A 10146-nucleotide genomic window follows, 5' to 3' on the forward strand; every position below is an offset into this window, starting at 1 on the left:
TGGTTGAGTGATGCTCATTGTGAAGCTCGATACAACCTCCATTTAACCAACTCTAATTTTAGCTCGTCCTCCCTAAATATCTATATCCGAACTTTCTTCCTAGATTCCAGGAAGAAAGAGTTTATATAGCGGATATTGTTTTGCCTCTTAAAGTCCCCTCGCCATGATCTCATGTTTGCCTCTATGGATTCCCTCACCTAGATCTAAATCAGTCGAAGGGAACAAACATATATGGATTTATATATACATATGAATAATAGGTAGATTGGTTCTAAATGTTATCTAGTAATTTCTATCATATAAATTTTTTACCATCATGTAGGCTCAATATAGTATCGTTCAAGGCCAATATACATCGACCTTAAACAAAAGTACCCACATGTTTCCCATGTAAAGTATTAATGTATTAACATGAGGCTTAGGCATCACTATTGAAGCTACCAACAAAATGGAGATGAAACCTTCGATGAATAGTTGATTAATGAGCTACCTCCTAGCTTTCATGATGAGGATTCATTTATAGTTTTTAGGGATCTTTTCCTTCTATAACAAAAATTGAATGGAGGCATGAAATTTGCAATTGAAACTACAAACTTAATTGTGCTTAATGTCAAGCAAGCAAGCCGAATGGAAATGACACTGTTAAGATAGGAATAACATAGGTTATTGGAGAAATATTTTTCTAAGATGACACAAATTAAAGCAACAAAAGGAGAGGATACAAAATTTCATGAATCAAAACTCTTAGCATAAAGTTTTCAAACATATTGTGAATGAATTTGTCCTTTACTTTCACAATTGTGATGCCAATATCATCATGGTAGAATAACAATTAGAATGGGGAATTTCACGATTGTGAGGAACCAATTGTGCCACCTATCATTGACTTATTAAATAATATTCTCACGAACAAGGGTTGCGATGCCAATATCATCATGATAAAAAACAATTAGAATGGGGAATTCATAAGTGGTGAGAAAGATTCAAGATTTAGATGACATCATCAGATGGTAAGAGCAATACAATTTTATCCCAACCAATGTACACTTATTTCTACAAAGTGAAATATATTGGCTTTCTTCCAACATTTATTAAACCAAATTTATGAAATGCATTAAAATACATTGAGTCACTATGGAAAGAGAATGATGGGCACTTAGTTGAGAATATGAAAATGATTGAGTTAGATAAAATAAAATGGTCTTAAGAGACAAAAAATAATACCATTCTTTTATAGTTTGGACATTTTACACAAGGGAAATAAGGATAAGAAGCAACAAGGAACTAAATTAACAACATTTACTTTGTTATGAAATGTTTTGTTTAAATGATTTACTTATAAAGGTTCTAGAATATTAATGAAGAGCATTTTCATAAATCCTTCACTTTGAACATATCTTGGTTGGAATCTCCCTGAAACATAACATATGATAAAAAAGAAACACCAGTAAAGAAACAAAATTGCATAAAAATTTGACTTCTTTCTTCTATGCTATTGTTTCTTATGTCATTGCCTTACCAGGTTCCCTTTGCAACATGTGGTGCCAATGCTAGTTTAATTTAATTTAAAAATATTTTTGTGGTGAGAGGTGTTGTAGCCTAGTATGGAGGTGATGTTTTAATGATGTAAATTTTTGTATGATTAAATTAATAATAAAAAATTAAAAGTAATAAAATTCAATTTGTTATAACGTAATCATGATTATAATAATAAAATTAAGGATAAATTTATAACATATGAATAGTAGCTATAAAAGAAGATTCATCTACCATACAAATTAAATAATGATTTTGTGACATATTTAAATTTATTAAAAAGCAAATAAAAACTTAATACTTACATTAAAATTACAAAATAACAAGATTCTTAACTATGGATATTCATCCCCGCCTTACTAGGGATATTATTTACTTGTAAATAGACTTTGTTCCAATACTATGGGCTAATACCATGGCTTATCCATACCAAATTCCCAACAACCGTGATACATTTCACAATCAAAATATTTCATTTTTTAATAACATTTTTTTAATTAAATCCAAAAGGAAAAAAAAATTCATTAATTTTGAAATATATCTAAGCTATATATGGTCATTACTACTAAAAATATTTCATCAATATTAAATCGGAGTTTTAATAAAATTAAAAATGAAAATATTTTTTCATATATAGAAATGGTGAAATTTATATAATTGAAATAATATCATTAAAAACCATCATGGATTCATCTAAAAATCTAGCAAGTTGTAAGAAAATCCCTACCAAGTTGTAAGAAAAATCCAATTTATGTAGGAACAATATCCCTGGCATTTGAGGGATCCAATCATGAGTATTGACAATTCTCAACGTTTTCACGTCGATCTCCTCAAGCCTCTGTTTGAAATCATGGTTTCCAACTCTTGGTCCCCCAAAAGAGAACACTACTACTGGTGTACTATTTGAGGTTGATGCCAAGTTTTCTCCAATCTGGTATGCACTCAAGAGCGCCAAAGCTGCTCCTAGACTGTGCCCTGTAATGGTGATACTCAACTCCTCGCCCTCGTATAATTCTAACAGTCTCTCCACCTCTTCCAGAACCTGCTCAGATGCACTCTTCATGCTATTATTATGAATGTCACTATGGTTGTCGCCCTTAGAAGAAGTATACAGACTTAAAAATCCATTTTCCACCTTCGGGTTAAGATCAGAGTGATGAATATTATCAGAGAGTTTAATTGGTTTTAAATCTGTCTTGAGATTTTCAGCCCATTCAAGCGGAGTCATGGTGCCTCTCCATGCAATAACTATATCTCTTTGACCTAATCTTTTGATCTCTTCCAAGTTATCACTCACAACAACAAATCCCATCCAGTTAGACTTCTGACATTTTATTGTTTCATTCGATAGTTTCGAAAGCCAATTGGGAACATGGACATTGGGAGTTGCATGGAGATACTTGGTCACCCTGTAACCAGTGTTCCTCAAACCCACTCTTTCAAGAAATGAATTAACTTCACCACACGGGATGCAGCAGCCACCATAAGAGCTCGATTAGGGATCGGAGTTAAAGGCATCATAAGTTGCCTGCGCAAATTCTCCATACTTCACAATCTCTCTTCTTAGGTTTTCATCAAGGGGATCCAGAAGTTCTTTGCAGTCGTTGGCACCATGATATTCCTTCCATTTACCCACCAGACTCTGCTTAGGAGAAGGATTGGGTCTCCGCAGCTTTCTCATTCAATCATCATAGTTCCAAGAATTACGTATGTCGTTGGATTTCCTCTGATTTGAAAGCGTGGAGTCTAATATTCTGTTCCTGTTAGGACTTCTAGGACTGGAACCTATGAATGTGGCTCCTAAGCCCCTGTCAATTGGGGATGTGATTTCCAGTCGTTTAGACCAAACCAATATCCTTTGTGAAGGGTTCTTCACCAGATTTAGAGTGGATGAAGAAGCTCTAGAAGCGCAGTTTGATATATTCTTGAGGCCTGCAGTGGAGTTGTGTTTAAGGGCGGGTAGGGAAGATGAGGTAGCCTGTTTCAAAGACCCAAGGAGTTCTTGTTGGCATTATGTTTCTGGTATGGCTATATATGTTACAGATGTTGTACTTGATGGCAACCCCCATGGCAAGGCTCTCAATATATTGAAAATTAAGAAGTACGCAGGAGATCAATTCAGAAAGTGCGTACCTGCAGGTACACCGTGAAGGGACCGCGGCCTGATACGCAGATAAGCCGTCCAGGAGATGCGTACCCCAGTGCACACATTTCAAGGCAAAGAAAAGCACACGTGGGGTTTTTTATTTCTAACTAGCCGACGGTATTTGTGTTTCTATGGTTTTGACTCGTGGTATTGATCCATGTTTTTAGGAGGTGCTTGCCTATATAAAGCAAAGGAGATCACTTGGCTATGTATCTTTTGCAATTGAATATCTTAAGATCTGAAATATATTGGGTTATGGTCTTAAAAGCTTGATCTTTATGAAAGTGAAACTGTGAAGGGTGATCTCTCGAGCGCACGATCAGATCTGGGCATCTGAGCATCTGTGCCACTCTGGTGGACTGCCTATTTGGCCCTAATCAGAAGTACGCAGGTGTTTAACTGAAGATCTGCGTGGGTACGCAGAGCAGAAACAGAAGATCTGCGTGGGTACGCAGAGCAGAAACAGAAGATCTGCGTGGGTACGCAGAGCAGCAACAGAAGACCTGCGTGGGTACGCAGAGCGACGAAGGTTCAGGTGCGTACGCACAGTAACTGTACGCGGCGCGATAGTATCTCTGGGCGCGTACCTGCAGCAATAGTACGCGGCGTAATAGTGTCTCTGGGTGCGTACCTGCAGTGATAGTAAGCAGCGCGGTTGAAGAAACAGTGCGTGGACACGCAGTGCAGCAGAAGGGTCTCTACGGGTATACGCAGGGGAGAAGAAGGTGAAGTGCGTACGCACGCAGGCCAGAGAAAGAAGAACTGCGTATCTGTCCTAAAACATTTTGCTTGGCTATATTTTTCTGTTGATAAGGTGTTCTGGGTCTGGTTCTATTATTGTTGATCTGGTTACTACACTTAACTAGGTGATTTTCTTATACTTGATGATCATTTGATGCTTATGGATCCAGTTTGAAAATTTATGAAAAGTGGTCCTTGAAAGAAAAGAAGTAGGGGGTTGCAGCTCCCTTCCAGGAGAGACTGGAAAACGAGAGAGAGTTGTAGCTCTCTGCAGGTTGCAGCCTGCGTACTGGTAAAGGACTGCACCAGTACAAAACCATTGTAAAAGGAGTTTCTAATTTGAAAGAAGATAGAGACATATTGCAGCAGGTGGTTTTCACCCACATTGGGTTTCCACCTTACATCTTGTGTTCTTTGGTGTGACTATCTATTTTCTTTGTTCATGCTCATTATTTTATGGTACTGACATGCAAAAGTAATTCAAAGAACAAATAAGGAAGATTTATTAAAAGAATTAGATAATACTGATTCACCCCCCCCTCTCAGTATTATTTCCAACAATTGGTATCAGAGCAGGTCCTTCAGAGAAGCTTGATCGCTTGAAGGTAGATCGTTCATCATGAGAAACTACGAGAGAGAAGCATCAATCAGGCCACCGGTTTTTGATGGGACAAACTTCAATTATTGGAAGGTAAGAGTTACTGCCTATCTTCAATCTCTTGGTACAGAAGTTTGGGACATCGTAGAGACAGGCTACGCTTTTCCTTCAGCTACCCCTACAGATGCAGCCGAGAAAAAGAAGTATGAAACAAATGCGAAAGAAGTCAGTACTCTATTAGGATGTATATCCCAGTCGGAATTCATGAAGGTAATGCACTATAAATCCGCAAAAGAGATATGGGACAAAATTGTCACGAGCTATGAAGGAGATGAACAGGTAAAGCGTGCTAAACTTCAAACTCTCAGAATTCAGTATGAGACTCTCAAAATGTATAATGATGAAAGTGTGGCTAACTATTTTCTTCAGGTAGATGAGGTTGTTAATTGTATGAAAAATTTGGGTGAAGAAATAAAAGAGGCTATTGTGGTTGAAAAGGTTCTAAGATCATTGTCCCCCAAGTTTGAATCTAAAGTTTCTGCAATAGAAGAAAAAGAAAATCTACGAATTCTCACTATGTCTCAGCTACATGGAATTCTAACTGCTTATGAAATGAGAAAGGTAGGTCCATCAGACAGAAGAGAAGCTGCTTTCAAGGCATCAGGCAAAGGAGATTATTATGAAGCAAGCCACGTCCCAAAAGAAGAGGAGGAAGAATCAAATTTTGTCAGAAATCTTCAAAGGGGTTCTGGAAGGTTCAGAGGTAAGTTACCTTTTAAATGTTTTGCTTGTGGAAGAGTAGGTCATTATGCTGCAAAATGTCCTTATAAGGATAAAGGAAAGGAACCTGCTAGATGGAACAAGAAACAGAATGCAAATAAGAAAAGCTACTACACTCATGAAGATAGTGATGGTCTATCAAACAGTGATGAAGATGAACAAGGTAATGAATATAAGTTGTTAATGGCATTTGAAGATGATGATTATATGGATGTTGTAGATGTGGATAACCTTTATGATGAAATTACTAGACTCAAGAGATGTATAGAAGAAAAGAATATGATCATTGATACTCTACAATTTCAAATTGATGAAAAGGAAAAACATCTTGAAAAATTAGAAGGTGAAATTGTTGGTCTTAGAAAAGAGATTGAGAAAACAAAAGCTATTAATATCAAGTTTGTCAAAGGATCTGAAACTTTGGATGAGATTATCAATGTGCAGCGGTCTCCACTAAACAAGACAGGTCTGGGTTATAATGGAGAAACTTCTCAAGCATCCACCTCAAAAAGTTATCTTGATGCAGCAAGAAGAAATGAGCAAAAGCACAATGAAGATCATCAGGTAAAGCAGGGACGAATTACAAACAGAAACTATCAGGGGCAATCCATCTTAAGGGTGAACAAAAGCTACAACCAGCCACAGGTAAAATCTTCTCAATTTGGTTCAAGAATAGATGACAATAGAAATTACAATCAATTGGCTGGTAGATTTGATAACCGCAAAAGTTTCTTCAATGGACAATGCTTTTCTTGCCATAACTTTGGTCACAAAGCAGCTCAATGTGTTGCATATAAAACGATCATGACTAGGGAAGCTCAAAAACAAAGAAGTATGACCGGGATTACAAAAAGGACCTATAACAACTTTTCGGTTCTTGAAAATGAAGTTGAATGTTCTATTTGCAATAACTTTAGTCATGAAGACTCTGAATGCAGGAGCAGGTTTCAGCAGAAAAAGGAACAAGCCTCAAGCACCAAAACATGGAGAATAAAGGAACCACAAACAGAAAGATGTGGGATAGCATTTTATGCAGAGGGACAGGAAAATCTATGGTACATTGACAGTGGATGTTCGAAGCATATGACAGGTGATAAAGAAAAACTTGAGTCATATTCTGCTCTAGAAAAAGGAAAGAAAGTCTCTTTTGGAAATGATACTCCTGCAACTATAAAAGAAAAAGGCATTGCTCAGTTAAAAGAAAAGGTCAAGGCTGGAAATGTTTTGTATGTTGATGGATTGAAGCATAATCTTCTAAGTGTCAGCCAGATGTGTGATCAAAGAACCGAGGTTATATTCAGATCAAATGGATGTCTTGTTCGTGATCTTGATACAGGTAAAACAGTGATCAAAGGCAAAAGAACTCCAAATAATCTGTACATATTTGAAGAAGGACAACAACAATGCTATCTGAGCAAGGATGATGAGCACTGGTTATGGCATCGGAGGTTGGGACATCTAAGCTTTTCACAAATAAGGAAAGCATGCAAATATCAGGCAGTTCGCGATCTTCCAGATATCAAAATTCCTGACAACACCATATGCAAATCATGTCAGTTTGGAAAACAAACCAGAACTAACTTTCCAGAGAAAGAAGGATCAGCTAGCATGCCTCTTGAGCTAGTACATACAGATACATGCGGTCCTTTCAGGAAAAGAACACCTCGAGGAGAAGAATACTTGATATTATTCATTGACGATTTCTCCAGGTTTGTCTGGTTAGGACTTATGAAGCACAAAGATGAAGCATTCGAAAAATTCAAATCCTTCAAAGCCTTGGTTGAAAATGAATCAGGTCACAAAATTAAGTGCCTCAGATCCGACAGAGGTGGGGAATTTACTTCAAATGAATTTTTCGATTTCTGTGAAGAACATGGGATAAGAAGAGAATTCTCTACAGCAAGAACTCCTCAGCAAAATGGAGTTGTGGAAAGAATGAACAGAACAGTCCAACAAATGGCTCGTGCTATGCTTGATGAGTCAGGAACTCCCGCAACTTTCTGGGGTGAAGCTGCACATGCTGCAGTTGTTATTCTCAACAAAACAAATGTCCGGGTGAACAGCACTCAAACTCCTCATGAGCTCTGGAGTGGTAGGACTCCTTCGGTAAAGCACTTCAAAATCTTTGGGAGCAAATGCTATATCAAGAATACTGATGAGAAGCTTGGCAAACTTGAACCTAGAGCAGATGAAGGCATTCTTCTTGGTTACTCTCCACATAGCAAAGCATACAAATGCTACAATAAAAGACTTGGCAGAATTGTTGACAGCATTGATGTAGTGGTTGATGAGAAGGGATACATTCCTAGGCAAGTACATCATGAAGACATCGAAGAAGATGAAGGCTACCCCAACGACAGAATAATGAAGAAGAAGAACCTCAAGAAGAACCTCAAGAAGAACCAGAGGAGCAAACAAGAATAGAAGAAAAGACTCCATCCAGATATGTTCAGAAGAATCATCCAGAATCTCAGATTATGGGGCAGAAAGAAGCAGGTGTACAAACAAGAAGAACAGTTGCAGAAGCTTCAAGCTATTTGGCATTACTCTCCTCCACTGAACCACAAAATGTGAAAGAGGCATGCAAAGATGAATGTTGGGTGAAAGCAATGGATGAAGAACTTGAGCAGATCGAAAAGAACAACACTTGGGAGCTGGTTCCTAGACCAAAAGATAAGAATGTTATCGGAACAAAATGGGTCTTCAAAAATAAATTGAATGAAAATGGAGAAGTAATTAGAAACAAAGCCAGACTTGTTTGTAAAGGGTATGCACAGCAAGAAGGAATAGACTTTGAAGAAACCTTTGCTCCTGTTGCAAGACTTGAGGCCATTCGAATGTTCCTTGCTCTCTCAAGTTTTCAAAACTTCAAAGTATTTCAAATGGACGTGAAATCAGCCTTTCTGAATGGAGACTTGGAAGAAGAAGTGTACATTGAACAGCCAGATGGGTTCATTCTTGGAAATGATCCAAATCTTGTATGCAGATTGAAAAAGGCTCTCTATGGTCTCAAACAAGCTCCAAGGGCTTGGTACTACCGTTTGGACAAATATCTTCATCAACAAGGCTTTTCAAAAGGATCAGCAGATAGCAATCTTTATATAAAAGTTGAAAATGACAAATTGCTAATACTTGTTGTGTATGTAGATGACATTATTTTTGGGAGCAATGAAGAAGCTATGAGTCAAAGCTTTGCCTTGGTCATGCAAAAAGAATTTGAAATGTCCTTGCTAGGAGAACTGACATATTTCCTTGGTTTGCAAATCCAACAAAAAGAAGGAGGAATCTTTTTATCTCAAACCAAGTATCTCAAACAGATTTTGAAGAAATATGGTATGGAAGATGCAAAACCAGTATGTACACCCATGGTCACAGGATGTAGCCTCAGTGCAAATGATGAATCTGCAGCAGTACATCAACCAACCTACAGATCTATGATTGGAAGTTTACTTTATTTGACAGGTACCTGACCGGACATCATGCATGCAGTTGGAATAGTTGGAAGATTTCAGGCAAATCCGAAGGAGACTCATCTTCAGGCAGTGAAGAGAATTTTCAAATATCTTCAAGGGACTCAAAATTATGGCTTATGGTATCCTAGAGATACAGATCTTACACTTCATGCTTATACAGATGCAGATTGGGCCGGAAGCGTGGATGACAGGAAAAGCACAAGTGGTGGTGCGTTCTTTATGGGTTCCAGACTGGTATCTTGGTTCAGCAAGAAACAGAGTTCGATTGCCTTGTCTACAGCTGAAGCGGAATATGTTGCTGCTGCATCTTGTTGCACCCAACTCCTTTGGATGATGCAGACTTTGCAGGATTTTCAAATCACTTGTACACCACCTATCCCCATCTTATGTGATAACACAAGTGCAATCAGCATCTCAAAGAATCCGGTTATGCATTCAAAAACCAAGCACATACCAATCAAGTATCATTTTCTCTGGGAACAAGTGCTTGAACAGAAGGTCAAGTTGGAGTATGTTCCTTCTAAGGAACAAGTTGCTGATATTCTCACCAAACCATTGCCCAGGGACACTTTTGAATACCTCAGGCAAAAGCTGGGGGTTGTTGATGCATCATCTTATTGCTGAACCTCTTCTGATTGACGGTACAGGTTCAGGGGGAGCATATAATGCATTGTTGGCATTATGGAGGATGTGCAGAAGGAGATCTTGGAAGTAGCTGCAATATGTCTCTATCTCTTTCATGGTGGATTATGGCTCTTCGCTGCAGATCTGGTTCATATTCAGGGGGAGCATGTTCTTAGGGGGAGCATAACCCTTTGCCCTTGATGTCAAAGGGGGAGAATGAAGCTGAAGTTTGTGAGGTTGCCATCAAG

General features: G+C 38.0%; 1 pseudogene; it reads right to left on the minus strand.

The window, feature by feature from the left end:
• Nucleotides 1–1371: 1371 nt before the first annotated feature.
• Nucleotides 1372–2848, minus strand: LOC149200655 (phospholipase A1-Igamma1, chloroplastic pseudogene; annotated as a pseudogene).
• Nucleotides 2849–10146: the final 7298 nt, after the last annotated feature.

The sequence above is a fragment of the Pinus tabuliformis genome, chromosome 2_1 (assembly GCF_031772625.1).
Source record: "Pinus tabuliformis cultivar Carrire ecotype Pingquan chromosome 2_1, CPIR1, whole genome shotgun sequence".
Taxonomy (NCBI): Eukaryota; Viridiplantae; Streptophyta; class Pinopsida; order Pinales; family Pinaceae; genus Pinus; species Pinus tabuliformis.